Raw genomic sequence first — 27,405 nt, 5'->3', positions numbered from 1 at the left:
TCGCTTATTTGTAACCTCCTACACCAATAGTGAGAAACCTGGCTTCTATCATCTAGAATCCAGTTAATTAATTGTTCAAATTGAGTATGCATGCATAAGAGATTAGAATTATTAACTCATACAGCCGTAAATAGCATGTAATCAACTAGAATATAGTTGTTAGGGATAGTTGCTTTTGCATTTAGTCTTGTAGACTTCCCTTGTTTCCAGAGTTCCATACACCAGTATATTTTCCCCACCATCTTGTGTAAGTTTATTTCATACATTTATAATACAGATCATTTTGTCACAATCTGCATTTCATCCTAGAATCCCCCAGTGTTCTAAATTATTAATACATTTTAAAATTTGTATTCATTTTCACTCTTTGTGCTGTAAATTTTATGAGTTATGGCAAATGCTTAGTGTCATATATCCACCTTTAAAACACCTTACATAATGATTTCACAACTCTAAAAATTCTCCTACAGTACTTCTTTTCAACCCTCTTCTCTTTCCAAAGCCCTAGATACAATTTAATAAAGACAATTCCTAAAGATAATTTTTATAAAGCTACATTAGAAAAATTAAATATTTATGATGCTTGTATACTAATTTTTCTTAGATTTTTCTTATGCCTACATATAATAATAGAAAAATTATTTTACCATTCTTAAGGTTTAATTATTTTGCAGTGCATTTCAGTGTAATAGTTCTATTCAGATTTCCCCATCATCACTTAAATTTCTTCAGAAAATGCAGGGCAATACATATTACTTAATATCATTATGAAGCAGTGACTTTTGTATACAAAAACTAAGTAGAATAATACAATACTACAATATTCATCCTCATCAAATGTGGAAATTTTTACTCAATCATTGAAAAATGGAGACCACAGTTTGTCATATGAATATAAAATATAGGTTCCTCATCTATACTATCAAATAGTGCCTTAAATTTCAAGGAATATGTCACAAGCATTTCGAATTTTTATTTCCTAATTTCTTAATATTTGAAATTTCATGCAATTTGGGAATCTGCATGTTAACAATAAGATAGGTGATTTATATGTCCTATCCCCACACATTCCTATCACATTTCTCAAATAAGATTGTAGAAACTAGGCATGTGTTTTTACTGTGAAAGCCATAAAGCTTTAGGTATAAGGAATTTAAGAACAATCCTGGGATTCTGATTTCCAGTAAGAAAGCAATATATTTTGGCAATGAGGCCCAATAGCTTATCTTAGTGTACCAGCATTTTTTCTTAAGTGTTTCATGTTGTACACAATGACATGTAAAGAATTAACAAAATAGTTTTAAAAAAACAATTTAAAAACCAAAATATGTTTGATCGAACATATGTTAATGTGTGTATTTGTTTTTCTTCCTTTCTCTCCACATACACACACACACACCAGCACCTTTAGAGATAATGTTTATAAATATCCTAATCAGATTTGGCACTAAGTTATTTGGCCCTGTATAATATGCTGTCCTTAATGCATTACTGTGCTGCTGCTGTGCTATATTTTCTAAATTCTTGTTACAAGGAAATGACATTAGATAAAGAAAAGCAGGGACATTAAGTGTTGTATATAAGTGTGACAAAGATTTTCCCTTTTTTTTTTTTTTTTTTTTTTGTCCTTTGAGGGCTTCACCCACATGGAGGTTCCCAGGCCAGGAGTCCAATCGGAGCTGATGCTGCCAGCCTACACCAGAGCCACAGCCACGCCAGATCCGAGCCACATCTGTGACCTATACCACAGCTCACGGCAACGCTGGATCCTTAACCCATTGAGCAAGGCCAAGGATCGAACCCACAACCTCATGGTTCCTTGTCGGATTCGTTTCTGCTGCGCCACAATGGGAACTCCAAGGTTTTCCCTTTCTAAAGTAAGGATGAGTAAGAATGGAGGAGTATCACAAACAAAGTTTGAGAGAGTAGAAGGGGAACAGAGTAGGGTTTCATCTTGAAAATCCTCAATCTCTTCCAAGTCAGAACCTCTATATCATAGTGGCACAGTGGTAGGTGTGCACAGCATTCAGGGCCGCATCCACTATACCAGAGACCAAAGTGTCATTACTTGAACTGTTTGCTATTGGAAAACAAGCTGCAAAGCATGCAAACTAGGAAGTTGTTTTGACCTTCTACTCTCTGGTCCCCAGGGAGGCTATTTTTTTTTTTTTTCTTTTTAAAGAGAAACCATTGGGTTTTTTTTTTTTTTTTTTTTTTTTACATCAAACAAATACATATCACAACTAGCAGTAAACTGCCCATGATTCCCTGTATTATGTTCCCCAGGGAATCTTCTGTAAGGGAAAACCAATGATTTAAACTTTTCAGGTATAAAGTTGCCCTTAAATTATCTCCTTTCTAATCTTAGTCCATACTGTGTCAATAACAGGAAGAGTTCAAGCACATAAACAATGGGTATGTGCTAAAAAGGAAAGGACAAGAAACGTTACTTGTCTGTGTTTGACTAGTTTTACACATAGCTCAATATTATTTTCCTCAATAAATATAAAAATGCTTTATGTTCCCGTGAATGCACATTTGTAATAAGACAGGATTAACTCCGTATTGGATTGTTACTCATCATCCTCATCTCTAAGTGTAATACAAAGTTGAGGTGTTAAAAATATCTGAGCATGGTTTTCTTTCCATTTCTCAGGCAATTATTTTAGTTCTCAAATACCCTCTTCTGTGGCATCTTAGAATAACTCTTATTCAGAATAACTCTTTAAAAATATGTTAACATTAAGAATTCAATTGGGGTAGAAGACAAAAAAGTCAATCCAAAGGCGCTTATGCTTTATTTTATACCTCATTTTTTTTTTTTAATGATGGTTTGGGAGCACCAGTCTTACATGTAAAGAATATATAATTTGATTCCTGCAAGACTCAAGAAAAATGTGTAATAAACTAGAATCGATACAATACAGATTTTTTTTGAACTCATATAATCTGGGATTTCTTGGAACACATTGCCCTTATCCTACCTATTTGTGTGTACTTCTACGAACTGGAAAGTTCCCATTTTCAGATGGTTTCTCTTTTGCTCCCATGATGGTTTCCAGCAGCAATGCATCTCAACTATGTCCTGCCAGCAACCATAGTACTAAGAGAGAGCAACTCTCTTAGTGGTGAGTCTCTTAAAGTCCTGCATTGTAATTGGTTTGTTGTAGAGATGGTTGCATGACCCACTGGTGGTCTAGACAATATGATGTCCTTATTGGACTGGCCTAACTCAAATGGAATTGTAGGTATGATTGGCCCATCTGTGAAGCAAATGGGTAGAGATTTTATCTAAGAGAAATCAAGGTACAGAAATTAAACGATGAGGAAATAAATGCTTGGCAGTTAAAGTCCTCTTCTACAAGTTCTGCTATTTTGAAAAATGAAAAATGTTGGGAGTTGATGTAAATATGGATTCTCCTGTGTTTATTTAAAAAAATTAATTTTCTCATCAACTACTGATCTCACATTATGAAATGGAAGCAAGTGTGTTATGAGGAGAAAATTGCTAACTGAGCTCAGAAGTACAAGAACAAATCACTAGTTTTATTTTTACCATTGAACTGGACCAAATACTTTGAGTAGTCCAAAGAGGTTGGCCAGGTCATTTCTAGGTCTCTTCCACCTCTTTGACTTGGTAATTCATAAACACCATCAGTGACTAATTATAATGTATGTCTGAAGGGGTTTAAACAAGATGGGTGGCCTCAGACTAACAAAAAGAGTGACGTCATGTGATCCCAATAGTTGAGGAAGAAAACCTTATTATTTTTGGGAGGATTCCAGAGTTCATGTGCTGTTCCAAGGGCTTGCATTTTTTATTCATATTTTCCTTATAATTTGTGTAATTACTCAACAATTTTAAACACCATGCAAAATAGGCACTGCAAGATTGCATTTTTATTTTAGCCTGCCTAGCTGTTGCATACCTAAAGAAAAATAAATAAAAACTCTGAAAGGCAGCCAACTCAAATATTGCACACCTGGCTCCCATTTGTTATAAGATTATCATTGAAAACAAAGATTCTTGACTTTTACAGCCCTCAAAACTGTGGCCTCCTCAGCAACACTCCCCAATTTAACCTGATAGAAACTTAACCAAGAACAAAAGAAACCCCCCTAGAAGATTCAGGTTATGATCTCCATATTAACATCTCCCTCTCCTGGCCCCTGAACTCAATGACAGCATTTAAAACAAAAGTATAAAAAAAAGGAAATATGACAGCAAGAAACATGTTGGGTTACTTCCATCCTCCCACCCACGTGTAATGATAAAACTAAAATATGACAAAAACATTTTCCTTTGGCAGGAGAGTTTTGCTTTTCTTTTGGAGATACAAGTCCCTATAAAAGAAAAAAAAAATTTCTCTCTTGAGTTCTTTCAGTTTTAAAAAGGTTTAAGTTTCTTAAATATGCAATTGGATTAGAAATCATGAAGAAAAACACAATAGAACAGACTGCCAGAAGTGCTGCCTGCTGCCTAGGTGTGTCTACATTTAACTTCCCATTTTGCTCCAGCTCCAAATTATAATTTTTAATTACAGTAGGCTTGCCAGGTTCATTGGGTCTGTGAGAAAAGTAAACACAGAAAATAGAATTCTAAATGTAGAAGACTTCAAGATTATTAAGACCAATCTCTGGCTCTAAGTTTGACTGTTCCTCAAGTATCCCAGATATTGAGCAGTTTGCCATCTTTTCTCTCCTTTTCTTTTCTTAAAGATTTAAATGAATATATTTGAATAATAACCTTGTCTCATTTAAAATCATCTACATATCTGAAAATCTTTACAAAAAGGAAATTCCATGTTAGAATTAATGTTCAACTATTGTGTCTTTTTAAAGCCAACTGAAATATAAATCTCATTATATATGAAGAACAATATTCTGTCCTTTTATTATATATGAACTGTGCAGTTATATTTGGGTGCTATTTCTCGAATTGAAAACAACACCACTCCACTGAGACAAGCCTCTTGGTCATCTGTCAAATCTAATCAGCATAGATATAGGATAGATACTACTTTCTTTTTCTTTTCTCTCAGGGATTCTGGATACATTGTACCTGAGTTCCTTTACTTTAGTATAAGCAAGAATTGTTGTCAACAACTGTGAGTAGTTTTATCATGATACAGGGAGAGATGAGGGAATTGTGGGTCTAAGAATTCCAAGAAGTTGATTATAGAAAGACAGTGGGAAATATGGAGAAATTCCAGCACAATGCAAATGAGGAACTAGAAACATGGAGAAGTAGATGTAGAGGTGTCTGGTATGGGAGTTGACCATGGAGGCAAGGCTGAAGTTTATTGTGAATAGATATGATGCCTCATCACTATTAGAACCTAAATTTGCATGGACAAGTATGTGAAGAGCAGATAACCGTTTCAGTCTAGGTCAGCACAAAAGTTGACAATCTCCTGGTAGTAAATTAAAATGCAGTAGTAGAACACAAAAGCTCAGTAACAAATCCTGGACAGAGGTGAGATTGGGGGTAGAATATTTCTTATGTGTTATATCACCTCTCCGATTTCTCAACACACCACCTGCCCAGGTTGATAATTTCATTCTCTTCTCTTCCTATGACAATAATAAACTGAAATACTCTTCAAGATTCAAGAAGACTTCCTTGAACTCAGGGACAGGAACTCTTGGTTAGTTATCATTTGTGAACTCCAAAGTAGACTATTTTCAAGAACAACTATATCTTTAAAAGATCTTCATATTGTGGCTTTAAATTAACAGTGTTGGAAAATACGAAACCAAAATAAGGAAATTCCTCTTTAAGAAAGTAAATTTGCAATTTATTTAAAAATTTGAATGCCAATCTTGCTGAAAGCAAAATAAAGGGTATATTCTCAATCATTACTCATTTAGTGCAAAATATCTGGATGACAAATTGTCAATATGCACAGTTTTAAAGGTAAAAATATTGACATAAAATTATTGTCATTAATATGGACACTATTACTTCTTAGGAATTAAGAATTGAAGATAAAAAATTTAAAAAGTTGGGAGTTCCCGTCATGGCGCAGTAGTTAATGAATCCGACTAGGAACCATGAGGTTGCGGGTTTGGTCCCTGCCCTTGCTCAGTGGGTTAAGGATCCAGTGTTGCAGTGAGCTGTGGTGTAGGTTGCAGATGCAGCTCGGATCCTGCGTTGCTGTGGCTCTGGCGTAGGCCGGTGGCTACAGCTCCGATTCGACCCCTAGCCTGGGAACCTCCACGTGCCGCAGGGGCAGCCCAAAGAAATAGCAAAAAGACAAAAAAAAAAAAATTTTTTTAAGTTATATTGAATATTGACTACAGTATAATTTATAACAAATTAGACAGTAGAAATGACCAACAATTAGGAATTGTATAGTAAAAGTAGTTTATTCATGTAGTATATTATCCAGTCATTAAAAAGTTAGGCTTCTGAAGAATAGTTAGTGACAATAAAGAATGTTTTTTATAAGTAGGATAGAAATAAGTATGATTCATAATCTTAATTTTGTAAAAATAAATTTAAAAATAGAAGATGGAAAAGAAAGCACTAAAGTAACCAAAATTAACTAATTCCGGTATTCATTTATTTACTCAGCACAAATCTACTGAGCAGTTGTCACTGGGTGTACAAACTCCTGCTCTCATGGAGTTGCCACTCCAGCATTAGGTAGGAGATGAAAAATAGAGTAACTTAAAATAGGTAGATAGACAAAGATGTATGCTTTTATATTAAGTTATAAATGTATATGTGTAATATAACAATCTCTTGAACTTCCTCTTTATCTTTATGTGGAACATTTTATCTTCCACATAAAGATAAAATGTGGAAGAGTTTAAAAATGTTTTCCTCATAGTAAAGTTATAAGAATTAAATATCTGCACAGTGCCTAAAATAGAAAATGTGTTAAATGTTACAATCAGTTATTTTTCTTATTATTCCCTCTTCTCATCTATAGGTGGACTTTATGAACTGAATCTTTTAGGCTTTGACTGTGATAAAGCAGATTTGACAAATATCTCATTTTCATAAAAATGGCTTTATGATCAGCCCCTAGCTATTGTAGCCACATGTGAATGAAGCCATCTTAGCTTGCTTTTTTTCTTTAAAACCCAGCTGAGCTCTCTGGTGAAGACAGTGATGTGAATTTGTGAATTACCCTGACTTATACTACATAGAGCAGAGACTAGTTGTCCACATGTATCCTGCCCAAATTTTGGAATTGAGAACAATTAAATTGTTACTGTTGTTATTTAAGACAGTCTTTTGAGATGTAGTGCATGCATAATAGAATTCACCATCTAAATATACAACTCATTGGTTTTTAGTATACTTAGAGGTAAGTACAGCCATCATCACACACGGTTTTAGAACATTTGAATTACCTAGAAAAATAAAACCTCACACCCTTTAGCTACCACCCCCCACGCCCATCTCTCTCAGGCTCTAAGCAACTACTATTATTTTTGTTTCTATAGATTTCCATATTCCAGAGATTCATGTGAACGAAGCCATGTAATACATGGACCTTTGTGGCTGGTTCCTTTCATTTAGTATGTTTTTAAAATCCATCCAAGTTGTAAAATTTATAGCCAAATAATATTCCATTGCCTGTATATACCACCTTTTTGTCCATTAGTCTGGTGATTTACAATATTATATTAGTCTCAAGTATATCAAGCATTTGATATTCTTTTATACATTACAAAATTATCATAAGTCTAGTTTTGATCTTATACCATACAAAGTTACAATATTATTGACTATATGACTATATTCGATGTGTTGTACATTAATTACATCATGTTTTATTTTTTTTTAACACTGCAGCTTGTACTTAATCTACTTCCATATTTTGTGTATCCCTTCACACTCCTCCCCTCTGGCAACCACCAGTTTGTTCTTTGTATCCATAAGTTTGCCTCTGTTTTATTATGTTTGTCCATTTGTTTTCTAGTTTCCACATATTAGTGAAATCATATGGTATTTATGATTCTCATTCTGACTCATTTAACATGGCATGATACACTCAATGTTTCTGTAAATGGTAAGATTCCATCCTTTTTTATGGCCAGGTAATATTCCATTATGTATGTATGCAAATTCTTTCTTATGTATTCATCTGTACATCAACCCTTTGTTGCTTCCATATCATGAATATGGTAAATAATGCTACAGTGAACACAGAGGTGCATATATCTTTTTGAGTCAGCGCTTCCCTTTTCTTTAAATAAACAACCAGAAGTATAATCGTTGGATCATAGGGTACTTCTATTTGTAATTTTTTTTTTTTATTTTCCCACTGTACAGCAAGGGGGTCAGGTTATCCTTACATGTATACATTGCAATTACAGTTTTTCCCCCATCCTTTGTTCTGTTGCAACATGAGTATCTAGACATAGTTCTCAATGCTATTCAGCAGGATCTCCTTGTAAATCTATTCTAAGTTGTGTCTGATAAGCCCAAGCACCCGATCCCTCCCACTCCCTCCCCCCCCCATCAGGCAGCCACAAGTCTCTTCTCCAAGTCCATGATTTTCTTTTCTGAGGAGATGTTCATTTGTGCTGGATATTAGATTCCAGTTATAAGTGATATCATATGGTATTTGTCTTTGTCTTTCTGGCTCATTTCACTCAGGATGAGAGTCTCTAGTTCCATCCATGTTGCTGCAAATGGCATTATGTCATCCTTTTTTATGGCTGAGTAGTATTCCATTGTGTATATATACCACTTCCTCCTAATCCAATCATCTGCCGATGGACATTTGGGTTGTTTCCATGTCCTGGCTATTGTGAATAGGGCTGCAATGAACATGCGGGTGCATGTGTCTCTTTTAAGTAGAGTTTTGTCCAGTTAGATGCCCAAGAGTGGGATTGCGGGGTCATATGGAAGTTCTATGTATAGATTTCTAAGGTATCTCCAAACTGTTCTCCATAGTGGCTGTACCAGTTTACATTCCCACCAACAGTGCAGGAGGGTTCCCTTTTCTCCACAGCCCCTCCAGCCCTTGTTATTTGTCGATTTATTAATGATGGCCATTCTGACTGGTGTGAGGTAGTATCTCATGGTAGTTTTGATTTGCATTTCTCTTATAATCAGCGATGTTGAGCATTTTTTCATGTGTTTGCTGTCCATCTGTATCTCTTCCTTGGAGAACAGTTTATTCAGGTCTTTTGCCCATTTTTCCATTGATTGATTGGCTTTTTTGCTGTTGGGTTGTATAAGTTGTTTATATATTCTAGAGATTAAGCCCTTGTCCATTGCATCATTTGAAACTATTTTCTCCCATTCTGTAAGTTGTCTTTTTGTTTTCTTTTTGGTTTCCTTTGCTGTGCAAAAGCTTTTCAGTTTGATGAGGTCCCATGGGTTTATTTTTGCTCTAATTTCTATTGCTTTGGGAGACTGACCTGAGAAAATATTCATGAGGTTGATGTCAGAGAGTGTTTTGCCTATGTTTTCTTTTAGGAGTTTGATGGTGTCCTGTCGTATATTTAAGTCTTTCAGCCATTTGGAGTTTATTTTTGTGCATGGTGTGAGGGTGTGTTCTCGTTTCATTGCTTTGCATGCAGCTGTCCAGGTTTCCCAGCAATGCTTGCTGAATAGACTTTCTTGTTCCCATTTTATGTTCTTGCCTCCCTTGTCAAAGATTAATTGACCATAGGTGTCAGGGTTTATTTCCGGGTTCTCTATTCTTTTCCATTGGTCTGTCTGTCTGTTTTGGTACCAGTACCACACTGTTTTGATGACTGTGGCTTTGTAGTATTTCTTGAAGTCTGGGAGAGTTATGCCTCCTGCTTGGTTTTTGTTTCTCAGGATTGCTTTGGCGATTCTGGGTCTTTTGTTGTTCCATATAAATGTTTGGATTGTTTGTTTCTGTTCTGTGAAAAATGTCATGGGTAATTTGATAGGGATTGCCTTGAATCTGTAGATTGCTTTGGGTAGTACGGCCATTTTTACAATATTGATTTTCCCAATCCAGGAACATGGAATATCTTTCCATTTCTTTACATCTTCTTTGATTTCTTTGATTAAAGTTTTATAGTTCTCGGCATATAGGTCCTTTACCTCCTTGGTTAGGTGTATTCCGAGGTATTTGATTTTGTGAGGTGCAATTTTAAAAGGTATTTTATGTTTGTATTCCTTTTCTAATGTTTCATTGCTGGTATACAGAAATGCAACTGACTTCTGAACGTTAATCTTATAACCTGCTACTTTGCTGAATTTATTGATCAGTGCAAACAGTTTTGGGGTTGAGTCCTTAGGGTTTTCTATGTATAGTATCATGTCATCTGCATACAGTGACAGTTTTATCTCTTCTCTTCCTATATGGATGCCTTTTATTTCTTCTGTTTGTCTAATTGCTGGGGCCAGGACTTCCAAAACTATGTTGAAGAGCAGTGGTGAGAGTGGGCATCCCTGTCTTGTTCCAGATTTGAGTGAGAAGGCTTTCAGTTTTTCCCCATTGAGTATTATATTTGCTGTGGGTTTATCATAAATGGCTTTGATTATGTTCAGGAATGTTCCCTCTATATCCGCTTTGGTAAGAGTTTTGATCATGAATGGATGTTGGACTTTGTCAAATGCTTTTTCTGCATCTATTGAGATGATCATATGATTTTTGACTTTTTTTTTTAATGTGGTGTATGATGCTGATTGATTTGCGTATGTTGAACCATCCTTGTGAACTTGGGATGAACCCTACCTGGTCATGGTGTATGATTTTTTTTTGATATGTTGTTGGATTCGGTTGGCTAAGATTTTGTTGAGAATTTTTGCATCTATATTCATCAATGATATTGGCCGATAGTTTTCTTCTTTGGTGGTATCTCTGTCTGGTTTTGGAATGAGGGTGATGGTGGCATCATAGAATGTCTTTGGGAGTATTTCTTCTTCTTCAACCTTTTGAAAGAGTTTAAGGAGGATGGGCACCAGATCCTCTTTATGTGTTTGATAGAATTCACCTGTGAAGTCATCTGGTCCTGGACTTTTATTTGTAGGGAGTGTTTTTATGACCTCTTCACTTTCATTTCTAGTGATCGGTCTGTTCAGTTGGTCTGTTTCTTCTTGATTCAGTTTTGGCAGGCTGCTAGATTCTAGAAAATTGTCCATTTCTTCCAGATTAACAAATTTGTTGGCATATAGTTGTTCATAGTATTCTCTTATGGTTTTTTGTATTTCTGCAGTATCTGTTGTGATTTCTTCGTTTTCATTTATAATTTTGGTTATATCGAGTTCTTTCTCTCCTCTTTTTAGTGAGTCTGGCCAGGGTTTTGTCAAAATTTTGTTTACCTTTTCAAAGAACCAGCTCTTAGTTTTATTAATTTTCTCTATTGTTTTTTGAGTCTCTATTTTATTGATTTCTTCTTTGATCTTTATAATTTCCTTCCTTCTGCTGATGTTAGGTCTATTTTGTTCTTCTTTTTCTAATTAATTTAGGTGGAGGGTTAAGTTGTCAATTTGGGATCTTTCTTCTTTTTTGAGAAAGGCCTGTATCGCTATAAATTTCCCTCTGAGCACTGCTTTTGCAGCATCCCATAGATTTTGAGAGGTTGTGTCTTCATTATCATTTGTTTCAAGGTAGTTTTTAATTTCCTTTTTGATTTCCTCATTGACCCATTGGTTTTTTAGTAGTGTGTTGTTTAGTCTCCATGTAGTAGGTTTTTTCTCTTTCCTTTTCCCATGGTTGATTTCTAATTTCATGGCATTTTGGTCAGAGAAGATACTTGAGATAATTTCTACGGTCCTAAATTTATTGAGGTTTGCTTTGTGTCCCAATATGTGGTTGATTCTTGAGAATGTTCCATGGGCATTTGAGAAGAATGTGTATTCTGCTTTTTTTGGATGTAGTGTCCTGAAGATATCAATTAAGTCTAACTTTTCTATTGTTTCCTTTAGGATCTCTGTTGCTTTATTGGTTTTCTGTCTAGAGGATCTGTCCATTGATGTGAGGGGGGTATTTAGGTCTCCTACTATGATTGTACCTCATCAATATCTCCCTTTATGTCTGTTAATATTTGTTGTATGTATCTGGGTGCTCCTATATTTGGGCATATATGTTGATGATAGTAACATCCTCTCCTTGGATGGATCCCTTAATCATTAAATAGTGTCCTTCTTTGTCTTTCTTTATGTCTTTTGTTTTAAAGTTTATTTTGTCTGATATGAGTGTTGCGACTCCTGCTTTTCTGTCATGTCTATTGGCGTGAAATATTTTTCCCCACCCCTTCACTTTCAATCTATGTGTATCTTTTGTCCTAAGGTGAGTTTCTTGTAGGCAGCATATTGAAGGTTTTTGCCTTTTTATCCACTCAGCCACTCTGTGTCTTTTGATTGGGGCATTCAGTCCATTGACATTTAAGGTGATAATTGATAGATGAGTATTTATTGCCATGTGAACCTCGTGTTCCAGTTGATTCTATGGTTCTCCATTCTTCCTTTCTTTTTTTGGTTGGATGGTCTCTGGTTATTATCTGTTTGAGTGTTTTTCTCTTTTTTCATTTTTTGCAAATGTCATGTTTGGTTTTGGCTTGTGGTTGACCTGTTTTTTAAGTATGCTAACCCCTTCCTATTATTGTGAGTTTTAGCCTGATGGTCCTGTAGGATCAAACACTTCATTACTATATTAAAATTAAGAAGAGAAACAAACAAACAAACAAAAAAGGGTCTATTTATTTCCTAACATCCCTTGCCCACATTTTATGATTTTGATGACTCTTTTTTATTTTTTTCTTTTTAATTTTATTTTGTTTGAAGCATGTTCATGATTAAATCTGTATGCTGGCTTATTTGAGTGAGCTCTCTGATTGGGGTTTCCTCAATCCTCATTCTTCCTCCTCTTCTTTTTTTTTTTTTTTCTTTTTCCTCCCTTTCTTTCTTTCCTTTTTTTTTGGTTTAGAGAAGCCCTTTCAGTATTTCTTTTAGCCTGGGGTTTGCATTGCTGTATTCTTTTAGCTTCTGTTTGTTGGAAAGAAATTTTTTTTTCTCCTTCTAAATGATATTCTTGCTCGATAGAGTATTCTAGGTTGCATATTTTTTCCTTTTAGCACTTTAAATATCTCTTGCCATTCCCTCCTGGCCTGTAGTGTTTCTGTAGAAAAATCAGCTGATATTCTTACGGTGGTTCCCTTGTAGGTAACATTCTGTTTTTCTCTTGCTGCCTTTAGGATCCTCTCTTTATCACTAACTTTTGCCATTTTTATTATAATGTGTCTTGATGTAGGTCTATTTGGGTTCAACTTGTTTGGTGCCCTCTGTGCTTCCTGTATCCTGAACTCAGTATCCTTTAGATTTGGGAAGTTTCCATTGATAATTTCTTCAAATATATTTTCCATTCCCTTATCTTTTTCTCCTCCTTCTGGAATTCCTAGTATGTGTAGATTGGCCTTCTTCATATTATCCCATAGGTCTCTTATATTGCTTTCCAGTTTTTTGATTCGGTTTTGTGTCTGTTGACCGGATTGAGTGATTTCCATTATTCTATCTTCCATATCACTGATTCGTTCTTCTGCATTATTCATTCTGGTTTTTACTGCCCCTAGTTCAGTTTGTATCTCTGCAAATGAATGTTCTAGTTTTTCTTGGCTCCTCCTTATATTTTCTAGTTCCTTTCTGAGGGTATCTGCATTACTGTTCATATCTTCTCTGAATTCCTTCAGTATTTTCACTATTTCTCTTTTGAACTCCAGGTCTGTCAGACTGCAGAGATCTGTTTCATTGTTGACTGCTTTAGGTGAGTTCTCCTGTTGGTTTAACTGGGGGTGGTTTCTCAGTTTCTTCATCTTGCTTGTTGTTTTTTTTTCCTGGCGGAGTTGTACTCTCCGTTATCAGGCATTGTTTGCCTTGTCACTGCCATGGAATGTTTCCTGAGGGCTGGCGTTGTTGGTCAGTCTTTTCTGAGACAGGGTGGTTTTTCTGGAGTGTTGGCAGGGCTAACAGGGTCTCTCTGAAGCAAAGGGGGACTTCCTGAGGGCAGACAGGACTGGGAGATCCACACCACGATGGGAGCAGATTTCACTCAGCTGCACAGAGCTTGCTCTGGCGTTTTTGGGCTGGCGCAGGGGGCTGGCGGTGCTGGGCAGCTGTTCCGCAGAGTTCAGCGCCCCCCAGGGTTGGAGCAGCTATCTGGGTCACTGAGAACCCAAGAGGCTCTTCCCGGGGCAGCCTGACTCAGAAGAACTCTCTGAGAATGTAGGCAGCACTTTACACAGCCTGGCCAACTTGTTCTAGCTTTTTCTGGGTTGCAGGGGCTCCTCCAGTGGGCTGGCAGTGCTGAGCAGCTATTCCGCAGAAGTGCAGCACCCCTCGAGGGCTGGAGCGGCTAGTTGGGCCACTGCAAACCCAAGAGGCTCTTCCCCAGAGCAGCCCCAAGGACTGTCCGAGAATTAGGCAGATCTCTTCACGGCCTGGCCAAGCTTGTTCTAGCTTTTCTGGGCTGCAGGCCTTTTCCTGGGGGCTGGTTGTGTTTGGTGCTGCTCAGCGGGGGTGTAGCCCCTCCAAAGGGCAAGCAGGTGTCAGGGCAGGGACAGCCCCTGTGGTGGTAGGCTTCAGGCAACTGTTGAAGCCAGCCCTCCCGGATGGCAGGCATCCCCAGGTCCCTCGTGTTCGTAAGGGTTGGCGGGGGGGGTGGGGGGTGGAGGGGGTGGGGAGGATGCACTGAGAAGCACAACTTTTTGATAGCTAGCAGGCTGGTAAGCTTGCTGTGGTGTGGGGAGTATTCTCTGGGGGCCCACCCCTTCTTCTCTCCCCTCCCCAACACTGGCACAGACCTGGCTCTTCTCCCAGGTTCCCTCTGATGTGGTTTTCCACTTCCTCGCCCTTAGAGTATTGCTCCCTCCCCCTGTGACGCTCTGCTTTCTAGTCTCCCAGGCAGTCTCTGCCCCATCAAACTTGACAGACCAGTTTCTAGACCTCCCAAGCAGTCTCCGCTCCACCCACCCCCCAGTCTTTTCCCTGGGCCTAACCTCCGGAGCTGAGGTCTTGGTGCCCAGGCCCCACCCAGGCATCTCAATTTTTGGTGACTGTGCCCGTAGTTCAGATGATCCGTTCGGTTCTCACTCTGCTTTTCAGAACTCCAACTTCCTGCTACACTCTTCTCTGCATCTAGAGATTCCTCCGGTTCAGTTGATCTTTCTGTCGAATAGGTGACTTTCCAGGGTGCGGGATCCCTTTCTCCTCTGCAGTTCCCTTTCAGGAGTGCCCGTCCATCTCGGATTCCCCTTCTCTCGCTCTCCTCTTTTCTCTTGTTTTAACCAGTAATATCACAAAATTCTTGCTGTTATTGGAGTTTAGGTTCTTCTGCCAGCGATTGGTTGCTGTTCTGTGCGAGTCGTTTATCCTGTAGATGTGGTTTTTTTTTTGTTGTGTTTGTGGGAGAGGGCGAGCCTGTCCCCCTACTCTTCTGCCATCTTGCCTCCTCCCTCTGCCTTGTGTTTTCTGATTAAATGCTGGCCCTTTCCCCAGCCAACAACAGCCTATTCGTCTCTGTTGTATTTAGGAAGCTCAGTTTCATTAAAGAGCAGTTGCTATGGTCAGTCCAGGTCTACAGTAGCTAACCAGTCCTGAGATCATCAAGTATGCTTTCACTCCCCCAACAAATGCTTTCTGCATAGTGTTGATGAAGAGATCAGCTCTGGGACTTTTTGAGTGCACATATTTAGACAATTGTTAATCAGGTTTTTCTAATTTAATACTCCAATATCCCTTTATTTCCCTTATTTTGTACCAAAGCTATCCTGGTATTCATGTTTATTTAGTATAGACCACATTTGGTTCTTGTTTATAGTTAATAAGTCAAACAAGCTTCTCCAATCATTCCCAGCTACCTGGACTAATACAATGAGTCCAAATCTTTGTAACATTCGTCATCCAAAAAGAGACTTGCTCATTCAGTAAGGGGAAAAAAGTTGCTGCTTCTAGTAAACAAAGTTCAATAGAATTTAGGTGTTTAATGTCTCCAGTTTCACCAAAGTCAGCCTACTTGTTCCAACTCCATTTTCCAGCATCTTACTCCTTCCCAGTGACTGATCAAACTTTAATATTACATGAACCACAATTTTGGGAATTCAATTTCCATTGTAATTCTGTCATCTTCATAATTATATTTTCCATTTGTTTTACAGAAATGTTGGCCCTGTCATCAAAAGAGACAGTGTTTCTGTGGGGGCAGGCATAGAAGCTTTCTGGTCCTTTAACCAGATCTTGAGCTGAGAATTACAAGCTCTGCATTAACATTTCTTCCCCAAGTTCTTCAGTGCCCTTAGAAAAAACCACCCAAGCCAGTAAGGCATATGCCTTAATTTCACTATAACATTTGCTTTCTGATAACTCATTTCTAAGGTCTTATTCCTCTGTAACATTACTGTCCTGTAGACATATGTGAACCACAAATGCAAGCTATATCTGTGTTGTTAAAATGCTCAGTAGCCACATTAAAAATGTAAAAAGGTGAAACAAATTTTAATAATTTAAATAAATATATCCAAAATATTATTTTAGCATGTAGTCAATATAATAAAAATAAAACATTTTTATTTTTTCTGTCTGAAATCTCATGTATCTTTTATAGATGTGGCATATCTCAATTAGCATTTCAAGTTGGTCAGTAGGTACATGTAGCTAGCAGCTGCTATACTGGACAGCATATATCTAGAACTCCTATTAGCTGTTTCTGTATCAGTTTGATGAAAGAAGTAGAAAGTATGGAGTACACATTGTGGTTCAGCAGTTAACGAATCTGACTAGTATCCATGAGGACACGGGTTCTATCCCTGGCCTTTCTCATTGAGTTAAGTATCCAGCCTTGCAGTGAACTGTGCTGTAGGTCACAAATGTGACTCAGATCCTGTGTTGCTGTTGCTATTGCTGTGGCTGTGTCGTAGGCCTGCAGCTACAGCTCTGATTTTGACCCCTAGCCTGGAAACCTCCATATGCCACAGGTGTGGCCCTAAAAAGACCAAAAAAAGGGGGGTAGAACAACATATGTGATATTGAGTAAGAATTTTTTATAAGGACTAGAACAATTATAGAAATTGGAATAGGTATCTCTGCATTACTGTTGTCTCTACATCCGATATTGAGTGTGATGCTATTAGCCATTAGGTGTCAGTCAGACTAGTAGTGGAAAGGAAAACTGGATTATGCAATACTCAGGATAAGGGACACACTGGATGAGCTAGAATCAACATCTTTCTCTCTGTCTCCAACTACTGCAGGAAAAACATGCAAGGGAAGCTGCAGCCCTTGACCACAGACTTGCATGTTCACCTGGCCATGAACTATAAGAAGCTGGAAGGTGTCTCCCCATGTCATCAAAGTGAGACTGCAGATGGGTGAGTACAAGTGTAAGAGGCTATAGTGCATAACTCATTACACTAATCTTCTGAGTCTGGAAAATATGCTTCTTATAAGATAAACTTGTTATAGACAATCTAGGTATTGAATATTTTCAACAAAGAAAATTTTTTTGGATTTTCCATTATGGCACAATGGGTTAAGAATCTGACTGCAGCGGCTCAGTTCACTGCAGAGTGGCAGGTTCAATCCCTAGCTTGGCAAAGTGGGTTAAATGACCTAGCATTGCCAAAGCCGCATCTCAGATTCAGTTCCTGGCCTGGGAACTTACATATGCCAAAGATGTGGCCATAAAAAAAAAAGACAAGAAAAAGAAAAAAAGTCTTGTTAATAACTCTTTGTGTCATTTCCAGTCTATCTTATATATATAAAATGCAAAAATATTTCCTTCCTGAAACTGATGTTTATTACTTTGTTTAGAAGTCATAATGTTTCACAAAATACAGTAACAACAACAAAAACTTGTTTGTCTGGTAAAGATTTGTCAACTATTTTCTGTTGTTATTTTTCCTTAAAAAAGAAAAAGGGTTTTTTTGGACAGAATTTATTCCATCAGTCAGTGTCTTTCTCACTTAGCACATAGAGGCCATTTTTATAGCATTTCTTGAGCAATATTATCTTTCATATCAGGCTGATGTGACAAAATAGGTTTCATAACAACTTCTATATATAAACTTAAGTGCTGCTTACTATCATCACTCCAAGGTGTTTTCCACCTGAAATAAAAAGGTACGTTCCAAGCTTGATCATAGAAGGAAAAGACCTATGTTTAGTATCAAAGGAAAACTTAAAACTTGATCTTTCAGATAATCTGAAAGAAACTACAGTTCCACAAGGAATACTTCTCCAGATAAGTTTACTTACTGTCAGGATAAATGGTGTATTTGAGGGAAAGGGTAATAGCAGGTGTGAGAGTGGAAACTGTGAGTTTGATTCTGTGTCAGGGATCACCGGGAAGGTCTGCAGTTGGGACACAACAGAGGCAATCAGTTCAAGTTTACAGACGGAGTGGGAAAGAGAAACTCAAAAGAAAAACATTCTAAAAAATTGAGAGTTTCAAGAAAGCCCTGTGCATGACATTATAAACACACGCTGCTGGGTCTATTCTATTTGGAGTAAAAGCCGCATTGCTGACATTCATAGGTGCTTTCTGCTTTGTGGTCCTACACTTTGAACATGTATGTGTTGGCTCATTTCTCTTAGTGTTTTGTTTATGGTCAGCCTGAAGAATCAGATATGAAAACTGATAATTTCATTGAAACTCTCTTATTCTTCTCTGTTTCCTAAGCACCTACCTTGCATTGTATTAGATAGTCTAATCCTTAATATTTCTTTGTTTGAATTTGTTTTTCTTTATTTTAAATAACACTGAACATGAAACTCTGAGATTTTTTCCCATTCTCCTTGAATAAATTAGAGGGATATGGCTGGAAACATCTGAGAAGAGAAAGATAAGATTTAATTAAGGCTACCAATCAGATTTTGTTTACCTGAATAATGGACACTTGGTAAAGATGAGAACTGAATGGTTTAGGCAAAAAGAAGGAATCTGGAGGCTTAATAGAGAAGAGACAAAACATACAAGACAAAATAATTTGAGGAAGAATAGGAAATCCTAATGGAGAATTTAAGTATGTTTTACTATGTGGTATACGGTGTGATTCTCTTAACTCCTGCCCTGTGGAATCTTAAATAAAATATTTACTTTTTATTGATACATTTTGAAACTGAAATTGCTTTGGGAGCTGTATCCAAGTACCAAGTCTTGAGTCAAGCCAAATTTATTTATTCTAGAACTACCTATCCTCAGCCTATCTTTCCTTTTCTATTACTCACTTTTAAAAAACTTTTAATTTTCTTACATTTTTAAAGGTTACTTACTGTTTCAGTTAATGCAAAATATTGGCCATAGTCCCCATGCTGTATAATATATCACTGAGCCACTTTTACTCCCAACAATTTGTACCTTTTAATCCCTCAGCCCTATATTACCCCTCTCTTTCCTCCCCACCGGTAAGCACAATTTTGTTTTCTATATCTGTAAGTTTGCTTCTTTTATGTTATATTCACTAGTTTCTTGTATTTTTTAGATTCCACCAGTAAAAAATATTCTATAGTATTTCTGTTTCTTTTTGTCTGGTTTGTTTTCCTTAGTATAATGCCCCCAAAGTCCATCCATCTTGCTGAAATGGCAAAAATTCATTCTTTTTATGGCTGAGTAATATTCCATTCTGTGTATATATGGGCATGCGTGTGTGTGTGTGTGTGTGTGTGTGTGTTTGTGTGTGTGTGTGTAGACACCACAGCTTCTTTATCCATTCATGTGTTAATGGACACTCAGGTTATTTCCATGTCTTGACTATTACTTATTACTACCTTTTAAATTAGCTCTGTTTACTTGTCAAAGTGGTCTAATCAAAGTTTCTTGGACACCTCTTTCATTTCCATGTCTGTGTATATTGTGTTCTATCACCTAGAATGCCCTTCCACATACTTTATTAAGCCTTACCAGCCATTACTATCTGCTAGCATTCATACGAATATTAAAAATAGCAAACTGGTTTATTTAGCATGCCATCTACATCCAGTTAGTTATATCTTCCTGGCCACTTCTTTGAAATTATTACTGTTGTACTCATGGTGATGGCAGCTTCCCAGTACACACCACTATTTGTTCGAAGATCAAGAGAGAAAAAGAGATTGTCTTTACATTGTTGACTCTGTACACATACCTGATAGAGCATGATTTCTGAAATCATTTAGATAAAAAACAGTAAGCTTTTATTAATCCATTCTGATTATATCCAAGATATAGATGCACATTAATATTTTTACCTTCTTAATATTTGGATGTTTAAAGCTATGTAGTTCACATATTTCAGACTTTAAAAAATTTGGCATTAATGACCTACAGTCAATATATTTAATATACTAGAGTATATTAAATGCATATGACTGATTTAATGATGTGGTAGAATTAACACTACTAGAAAGAACCATAGGGAAATCTAACTTTGGATTGTTAAAAATATAGCTCAACTAGAAAATGGGATTTGTTCCAGACAAAATGGAAAGGGCAAATATTCCTAGAACATTTCCACATTAAAAATTTGGAGTTCCTGTCATGGCTCAGCAGTAACCTAACCAGTATCCATGAGGATGCAGGTTTGATAACTGGCCTTGCTCATTGGGTTATGGATCTGGCATTTCCTTGAACTGTGGTGTAGGTCACAGACATGGCTTGGATCCTGAGTTGTTTTGGCTGTGGTGTAGACCAGCAGCTACAGCTCCAATTTCACCCCTAGCCTGGGAACCTCATGTGCCAATGATGCGGCCCTAAAAATACAAAATAAGAGTAATAATAATAATTACATAAACTTCCAAAACAACAGAGATTTGTTGTTTTGTTGAGATATCATTATATCTTGGTGTTTCTATAACAAAATATTAAATTAACTAAATCGAGTTTTGGAGTCCAGAAACTACAGCTTCTAGTTAACTTGACAATTTGTTATGACATCATTCTAAGGAATAAAATCATTTTTACATACAAGACAATTGTGATAATAGATTTCTATTCTAATTGTTCATTTATTTTACATCGAAGCAGTGATAATGAGAAATGTCTAGCGGTAATGATAGTAATGAATTTCCTTGCATAATTATTGGCACAGGTATAAAATGAAATATAATTGGCAAATATACTCTTTATGAATTTTTTTTTAATGTCATTGTTGAAGAGGAAAAGGCGTGGAGGGGGTAAGGGCACTGACATAACAGAGGCTGAAAATATGCCAACATATTAAAATATGAAATCATCTGGAGTTCCCACTGAGCGCAGCAGAAATGAATCCAACTAGTAACCATGAGGTTGCAGGTTTGATCCCTGGCCTCACTCTGTGGGTTAAGGATCCATCATTGCTGTGAGCTGTGGTGTAGGTCATAGACACAGCTGGCATAGGATACTGCATAGGCATAGTCTGGCAGCTATAGCTCTGATTTGACCCCTAGCCTGGGAACCGCTGTATGCCATGGTGTGACTCTAAAAACCAAAAAGAAAAAAAAATTGCCGTCACCAAATATTGCCTCTTACTATGTACTGAATACTTGTATCCTCCTCTCAAGTCCATATGTTGGAATTCTAACCTCCAGTGTGATAGTATTTTGAGATAGGAACTTTTGGAGATAACTAGGTTTAGATGGTGTCATGGGAGTGGGGTCCTCATGATTGGATTAGTGCCCTTAGAACAAGATACTACATGCATAGGTCTGTGTCTCTCATCCATGTGAGGCTACAGTGAGAAGTCAGCCATCTGCAAGCCAGGAAGACTTTGTAGCCTCTAGAACTTTGAGTAATGAATTTCTGTTGTTTATACCATCTAGTTTGTGGACTTTTGTTATAGTAGCCTAAGCTGACTAATGCACATCTTAATGATTAAAGGTTAAAAATGTACATGAACCACTGGGCTATTTCTTGAGTCAGACACTGCAGTAAATGGAACATGCTGACATAGCATTTAAAATACTGGGAGATATTAAAGGGCTGGCAGGTTTATCAAAGGGAAAAGGTCATTTTGTTCCACAGAAAGGCAAGGACTCTACATCTTCCATATCCTTGGCCCTAGCACAATGTTCAACTCAGAAGTACATGTCCTCAAAAAGATTTTATGAATGAATGAATGGCATTTCTGTTATTTCATATAATATTCAGTTCAAATAAAAATGACTTCCTATTGACTATCAGATGATTAGAAGAATTTAAGAAACTTTTTATCTTGCAAAATAATGACTGATGATTGTTTGCCCTCATCACTTACTAATTTAGGAGGCCACGATATTCAATTAAGTATACACAAATGAGCATGTGTGCACATGTACGTGTGGCTAAATGCCCATAACTTAATAGTCAAGAGAACTCCGTGTTACTCATATCATATATGTGTGCCTTTCACAAATAATTACCAAAGCCCTCCTTCCCTTTTGTCTTAGCTTTGTCTTCCTCTGAAAATAACCAAGAAATACCATTTAGTTGGAACATAGGAGATGCTTACTAATTATAATTTAGTATGTACTTGCACACACTACCTGAAAATATGGACAGTTTTGAAGTTTAAACTTTTCTGTAGTATTACTATTGATCCAGAAAAGTTCACAAATAGTAAATATACATCTTGATGAATTTTAACCCAGCAAAAAATCAAAGCCAACATCTAACCAGAATCCATGTGAGGAAACAGGATATTACCAGAATTCCAGAGTTTCCTCATGACCAACCCATGCTCCAAGGGTCACCTCTAGCTTATTATTTATACTAAGGTTTTAAATGTATATGAATAGAACCATAGAGTATACATGTCTGCCTCCTTTGGCTCCGTGTTAGATCCATTTATGTATAGCTTCAGATTCTTCATTTCCTTATTATATAGTATTCCAGTGGATGAATATGTAGACAATTTTTTTATCCTTTCTAGTGTTGATCAAACCTTTTAAAAATTTTATCCATATTAAAAAGTGTTTATACATATACTATACATATTTTATGTATATATTTTACATGCCCATTTTATAGGCATTGTTTGGCTTTCAAAAATGTTTGTTGGATTTTTTTTTATGCATATCTTTTGGAGAATGTTTATCTATATCTTTGGGAGAGGAGTTGTTAATGCAAACTATCTATATGTATGATCATATTAATAGTAGGCTTTGCCAAAAGTTTTCAAAGTAATTGACCCAATTTATACTCCCACCAGCAGCATGAGAGTGTTCAGGTTATAGAAGAACTTGGACATTGTATGGACATTCTGCATTTGATCTTCAAATCTGTCCAATCACGATTATTTTCTTTCCTCCCAGTAATAAGTTAGAGAAGTAGAAATGGACAGATGTGCATAAAAGAGGGAGACCTCAAACTCCATTAAATTCTGAAATTGTTTAATAGAAATAGTTTTTCAGCTCATTTGCCTGTTTATTAATTTTAATTATTTGATTAAAAACAGAGTGGATGTAATGAATTATTCAAAGCAATAACAAAATGGTTATCTTAAGTCTATTTATTTCCTCTCTATGAAATATCGCACACACACACACACACACACACACACACACACCTTTATCTAGATCCTGAGCCCTTGCCAAGTAAATAAGAGTCATTTTTAGTGTTCTGCTAAAAGCCCCCACAGGAGAAAAAAAAAAACAATACATATTCATAAACAAACAAAATTAGAAGTCAGTGTTCTGAAAAAGAAGAGCTTGAAAAACACCATGATTTTAAGCTTTACAGAACATATCATTGTACTCAGTGTAGGAGGTGAAGACAAGAGGCAATTTATTCTGCAGCTGGTTTCGAAATAAACACAGCAAAGAAAGATAAGGAGTGAAAGAGGGATAAATCCGCCGGTAGCAAACTTGATGGACAGACAGCCTGCCATTAACAATGCTGTTGCCTTTGTAAGTACAGAGTGATGTGGAGATACCCTGGCATTTATACTGTAGACATGGTCCTTAAAGATTTTACACCTCCAATTCCTTAGAATTATCAGCTATCTCCAGCCTGTCAGTCATCCAAGCAATCTTAGATTTTTAGCTTGCAGGCCAGGCAGATTATTGACAAAGCAATCCAGGGTGATATAACACACCCTGACAAACAACATTGAGGGGATTGTTTTTACTACTTTCACTGTACCAATTCAGCTAAATTAATTCTTAACATTGAAAGTAAACTTTCTCTTGATAACCATTCACTCCCTACCAGTGCTGGTTTGCTACACAGCACCAGCTCAAGTGGACATGTAATAGTGCCCTGATGTAAGTAATTTAATCTAGTGAGGACTAATAGAAGCAAGGAAGGTGTCTGTCACCACAGAAAGAGGGCTAATAAGGGCATCTGTAAGTAAAATAAATAAATAACCAAAAACTAAAACCAAAACAAAAAAACCTCTACTTTAGAATGAGGTAGTCAAGGATTTAGTTAAGTATACAAATAAGGATATTGCTAAATTAGGTCTGCCTTAGTCTGTCCTTAGTTTACCTCTTCATCTGAAGAAATTGAATGCATACAACCCATTTCTGAAAAGCAAAGGTAATGAAACAATAACCACAAAACAAAGAGACAAGAAATTTAATAATATTTATCCCAGGCATTTTTTTTTTAAATTGCATTTTTGGCCAAAGAGGTTTTAGTGATTAAGTAATAAATTCTTAAAGCAGGGGCAAGGAGAGTTTGGAGGGGGAGAAAATGAATTTTTGATAGCAAATCAGCAACATACCCTTAAATCTAGCTGTTTTTTTAGGCACTGCGAACATTTGAAGCTAATTTTTTGACTTTGCTATTTTAAAAAAACATATGTAACCGAGTTCTCATTGTGGCTCATTGGGAGTTCCTGTTGTGGTTCAGTGGTTAATGAATCCAACTAGAAACCATGAGGTTGCAGGTTCGATCCCTGGCCTCGCTCAGTGGGTTAAGGATCCGGTGTTGCCATGAGCTGTGGCATAGATCCAAGATACGGCTTGGATCTGGCGTTGCTGTGGCTCTGGCATAGGCCGGCATCTGCGGCTCTCATTCGACCCCTAGCCTAGGAGCCTCCATATGCTGTGGGTGCGGCCCTGAAAAGACTATATACGTATATATATATATATTCATTGTAGCTCATTGCAAATGAATCTGACTAGCATCCTTGAGGACGCAGGTTTGACCCCTGGCCTTGCTCAGTGGGTTAAGGATCTGGTATTGCTGTGAGTTGTGGGATAGGTTCCAGACAAAGCTTGGGTACTGTGTTGCTGTGACTCTGGTGTAGGCCAGCAACTACAGCTCCAATTCCACCCCTAGCCTGGCAACCTCCATGTGGTGCAGGTGCGGCCCTGAAAAGACAAAAAAAATTTTTAAAAAATTTAAAAAAATTTTAAATATGTTGCATATTAAATCACTTACAGAGCAAAAGTGCCATGTGTAATTACTATGTTGAAATAATTTCTGTGATCTCATAGTTTGCATTTTTTATTAGTATTTTTTATTAGTATTAGACCAAAATTCACATGTTTTTCATGGAGATTTCTAATGCTATAGTAATTATATGAAAATATTACGACTTTCAAATGCTTTCAAAATATCTTTGGATGTTTATTTATTTATACAGTTGTCTACATTTTATACACATAATGTGAATATTGGCTCTCTTCTAAGCCAGGACTGGAATATAACTTGTACAAATGGGGAGTTTTTATAAAACACATGAATATACTTATAACATGGAAATCAAAGAAATCAAGTGACTAATAAAATTTCAGCACCTTAGATCTATCACTTTTCATTTTTGGTGATATATAGGATTTTTTGCCTGTGCATTTATTTTACAATCTGGCTCCAAGCTTTCCTTTCTTTTTTTAAAAAATTAATTTATTTTTTTGTCTTTTTAGAGACATACCACAGTATGTGGATGTTCCCAGGCTACGGGTCAAATCAGAGCTATAGCCGCTGACCTACACTACAGCCACAGTAATGCCACATCCAAGCTGTGTCTGCAGCCTGCACCACAGCTCGTGGCAATGCCAGATCCTTAAACCAGTGAGCAAGGCCAAGGATCGAACCTGCATCCTTATGGATACTAGTCATATTCATTTCTGCTGAGCCAGGATGGGAACTCCCCAAGCTTTCCTTTCAAATCTGAACAGGATTACATATTGAGTAATCTCCAACACTCTGACCTTGTATTCTTTCTCATAAGTACCATGTTCATTGCCACCTCAAGGGTGAGGTACCGGAATATTATCTTGCCCAAAATGCCTTTACTTGCCCCCTAATTAAAAGATCATCTTCCATTCTTCTTCTTTCCCCTTACTGTGCTTTATTTTCTTTATGACAGTATCACTATTCAAAAGTACACAGTTTATTAATCTGTTTACTTTTTACTTATTTCCCTCAATGGAATGAAAGTTTCGTGATGACTGGACTTTTGTCTTACTATCACTAGGGTATGTCTACCACTGAGGGGGGTGTCAGCATAACTCTGTTGAAAGAATGAGGGGCTGATTCTGATAATGCCCGTGGGAATGCATAAAGGATAAATGGTAAAAAAAAATGGGATTGGATATTTTACACAATTTACTAGATTATAGAAAGCAAGAGAGAAAAGTCAAGATCACTAAGTTTTCTATCATACTTAAGAAAGTAGGTAAAACTTATCTTGGAGGAGAATATGGTAAATTCACCTTTGGACATACATTGAGGCATCAAAGAGATATTAATATAAAGATACTCTTAGAAAGTACAGGACAGTTCCTCATAAGGAAGCATTGTCCAACTCCAAATGTCAAAAGTGGTTATATTGAAAAACTCTTGAGTTAGAAATACAGATAGATGTGAAACATCTATAAGGAGATCACTGATGAAATGAGAGTGGGTAAACTATCTAAAAGAATGGTTGTAGATAGGTAATAGGACTAATTGACATTTATCTAGCACTTACTATCTGTCGTAGTTTTAGGCATTTTACATATTAACCCATTTTATCCATAAAGTGACCATTTGAGATAGGAGCTGTTATTATCTTGATTTTATATATGGAAACATAAACTGCAGCAACTCGCTCTAAATCATAGAGTATGGTAGTATTAAGATTCAAAACCAGGTAACTGGATTCTAGAGGTCAAATAAAACTTTTGCATGTTATGGTCTTTTACAGAATTTTTTTTTTTTGAAAAAGGCAGCAAAGCAGATATAAAAGAACTGAGTAGAAGCTCAGAAAGCAATCTGAAGTTGAAGAAGCCCAAAACTATGTCTAAAATCAGCTATCCCATGGTGTCAGCAAAAAGAATGTCAAGGGAATTGGCAAATGGTTATTGGTGACCCTGAGCAAAAAGAATGTCAAGGGAATTGGCAAATGGTTATTGGTGACCCTGACCTTCTAGAGAATGAGGACAGGATGTGATATTCACTCAAAAGAGACTGGTTGTCTGTTTTCAAGGTTGTCTGCTCAGTAGTTTGAAGAAGTATCAGGAATGAGGGAAAGATGTTTTGAGCTCAAGAATCTCAGTCTTGGGAAACAGAAAGATTGAGTGCTAAGTGTTTTGGAATAAAATTT

At 36.8% G+C, this 27,405-nt stretch overlaps 1 long non-coding RNA gene across 2 annotated transcripts in view; it reads left to right on the top strand.

The window, feature by feature from the left end:
* Positions 1-27,405, top strand: part of LOC102157568 — a 582,930-nt gene that overhangs the window by 415,493 nt on the left and 140,032 nt on the right. For both annotated transcript variants that reach the window (XR_002341822.1, XR_002341823.1), the window contains one exon: positions 17,191-17,307. This is a non-coding gene — a long non-coding RNA (uncharacterized LOC102157568). The remainder of the gene's footprint in view (positions 1-17,190; positions 17,308-27,405) is intronic.

This window comes from Sus scrofa, chromosome 2 (assembly GCF_000003025.6).
Source record: "Sus scrofa isolate TJ Tabasco breed Duroc chromosome 2, Sscrofa11.1, whole genome shotgun sequence".
Classification (NCBI taxonomy): Eukaryota; Metazoa; Chordata; class Mammalia; order Artiodactyla; family Suidae; genus Sus; species Sus scrofa.
Note: the sequence above shows the minus strand (reverse complement) of the source record. Positions and strands in the feature narration are given on the sequence as shown.